Source organism: Elaeis guineensis, chromosome 1, assembly GCF_000442705.2.
Source record: "Elaeis guineensis isolate ETL-2024a chromosome 1, EG11, whole genome shotgun sequence".
NCBI classification, from domain to species: domain Eukaryota; kingdom Viridiplantae; phylum Streptophyta; class Magnoliopsida; order Arecales; family Arecaceae; genus Elaeis; species Elaeis guineensis.
In genome coordinates this window covers 165,731,377-165,734,229 of record NC_025993.2, presented here as the reverse complement: position 1 = coordinate 165,734,229, position 2,853 = coordinate 165,731,377, and positions in this window count along the sequence as shown.

The window sequence follows — 2,853 nt, the reverse complement described above, 5'->3', positions numbered from 1 at the left end:
TCAGGGTGCTGGTTTTGCTAGCGTCGCTTCTACCTTTGTACGAGTCCTTGTTGACTGCTCTTCTAGTGAAAAAGAGCACCATCAAGATGGACGCGGTCACCATGGTGATACTCCAGAATGATGTTCTCAGGAGGGAGAATCCAGCTTCGAGCTCAGGTGGTGGTAGTTCAGCTTTGATGGTTTCTAGAAGAGCAGGAGGTGGTAGACGAAGCGACAGGAGACCACGACGAGGGCAGTCCAAGTCTAAGAGGGACTTGAGCAAAATCAGGTGTTATCGGTGTGAGGAGTTGGGGCATCTAGCCAGAGATTGCCCTCAACTCAAAAATCGGACGGTGGCTGCTGTAGCGACAGCCGACAGCGATTCAGATGGAGATGTCCTGGAGATATTTGACGAGGTATCTACTTCTTTCTAGCAGTGGATATTAGATTCTGCATGTCCCTATCATGTATGTTACAGAGAGGAGCAGTTTGACTCTCTGGAGAACAATGAGGGCACTGTATATCTGTTGGATGGATCAAGCTATGCAATCAGAGGCATCGAGACGGTCAGCTGGAGGATACATGATGGTGCAGTGAGGAGATTGGGAGAGGTCCGATACATACCTGATTTCAGGCAGAGTCTTATCTTATTTAACAGATTGAATTTGAGAGGCTACAGGACGATAGCTGGTGGAGGAATCCTGAAGGTGCTATGCGGCGATAGGATTGTGCTGGAGGGGAAGAAGGGGAGCAGAGGACATTATTACCTGGCAGGGAGCCCAGTGTGAGGTGGAGCTTCAGGAGTCAGGAGGAGCCTAGAGCGAGGTGGAGCTCCAGATGGAGGTGGATCGGGCACGAGACAGGAGACTCGGAAGGACAAGAGGCAACATCGCAGGTGAGATTCCTATTGCCGCAGGATGATGCCCTGAGTAGGTCTCAGATCAGGAGAAGCACAGCATATGACGGAAATGGGATCGAGTGGCCTGGCTCGACTCCCATGTTTGTCCATCTATGATCAGCAGCCGATTGCCCCAAGGCATGGGGGTGAGGAGATTCAGAAGCTCTCGAAGTTAGGAGGAGGTCGAATATCGAGTTGAGATGGAGATTATTAGAATTTGATGCCTTAAGATTTGATCTATATTGAGCCCACAGCGAGGTTCACGATGAAAAATGGAGTCCAACGAGTTCAAGATCACTCAAAACGGATCTCAGACGGTGAAGATACGTATTTTTGAAGTCAGCACGAGACCCGAGGCCCAGGCGAGCAGGCGGCCCAGCCCATGTGCGAGCACGCGGGGCGTGGCCCTAGCCCAGGCGCCCGGTGCTGGCGCAACCCAGGCCCGCGCGCGTGGGCCAGCCTAGGCCCAGGCGCTGCGCTTGGGCCTGTACCCCGATGGATCGGACGGTCCATGGCAGACCACGTGGACCGCGCGGGTGTTTTGCGCAGTCTACGGCACTATTCCGTGGACCGATCACGATCGGACGGCCCAAGGAGCTTTCGATCTTGATCCATTGGCTTGGGGCTTAATCTGGGGTTTGTTTGGGCCCGATTAGGATTCCTAATCCTAATCTAACATATGTTTAAGGCCTTTAAAAGGGCCTGCACAGGAACAAAAAGATGTGTGGTCTGTTTTCTTTGCCGTGGACACGCCGTACGGAACTCGAGGAAGAAAGTGAACTGCACTACTGAGAGAGAAGGAGCAAGAGGCTCCTGGACAGCGGACGTCGGTCACTTCAGGGGTTCAGAGGGGTCTTCCAAGAGAGAGAGCTTTTGTGAGGAAGAACTTCAGGAGAGAAAAATTGGGTGTACAAGGATTGAGGAAGAGATCTCTTCTTGTAAAATTTGTTTTTCATAGTGAAGTTTGTATGTCCCGTGGAGGTGAGCCCTTTTGTGGCTGATCCACATATTTTGATTGTTTTTATTTTTTATTTTTTTCTTTCCGCTGCATCGCGTGGTACTGAAAAGGTCCGGAGAGGTGGTGTCCTAGCCAGACATCCACCCAACAATAACCCTCGGTAGTATGACTGTGCTATATCTCAGATTTGGAACGTGGCATATTAGTTGGCCCATATACATTTGTTAACAACCATTGTACTTGATTTGCAGGAAACTGCCGAAGATGATGCAGTGTACTAAGAGAATATTCACCTTGAAGGAAATTCAGACCTTCCACCAAGGAAGAGTTCCAAACAGTTAGAAGACCACCAGATGAGCCTTTTGCATTAACCACACTCCAGTCATCAAAGTATTTGCCACATGAGCTAGCAACATATGCATTGGTTGTGTCACTAAGCTTGGTTTTCTGGAAGCAAACAATCGCACAATTGGCATCAGTTATTGTTTCTTTAACTATTCTTAGCTTAGAGGCCTGATCTAGGCCTCTAACATTCCAAAATAACAAGCTCATGTTGTCTTAACGAGAAACCTCCTGCTCTTCCTACTAGAACACTGCCATATATATATATATAACCGTATTGCATCCAAGAAGTTTTCCAAAACGTGATGGGTTGATATCCCCACCACTCGATACCAGAGATGTTTAATGTATATATAGAGTAGTGAAGTCATATCTTTAAGTTGCAATTGGAAGCTGCTAATCATTTTCATTCTAGGATAGGCGGATGAGTAGAAGTTGGCAGTGGTCATCAGCCACTGTTGGTGGCCACTGCTAAACCACATCTTTGAATTTCCATCTCCTTGCGTTTATCAATATCCGAAGAGTCAGTGTCATGGAAGAGTATACCTCCTTTTCTTCTCAAGGCTTGAACTTTAGCCATTGTGAGTGAATTAAGGAAGAGAATGTCATCAGGCCTAAGGTCTGCTTCAATCATTCTAAGGGTTTTAACCTTTTTTGCCCGGATTCTGGTGCTCCA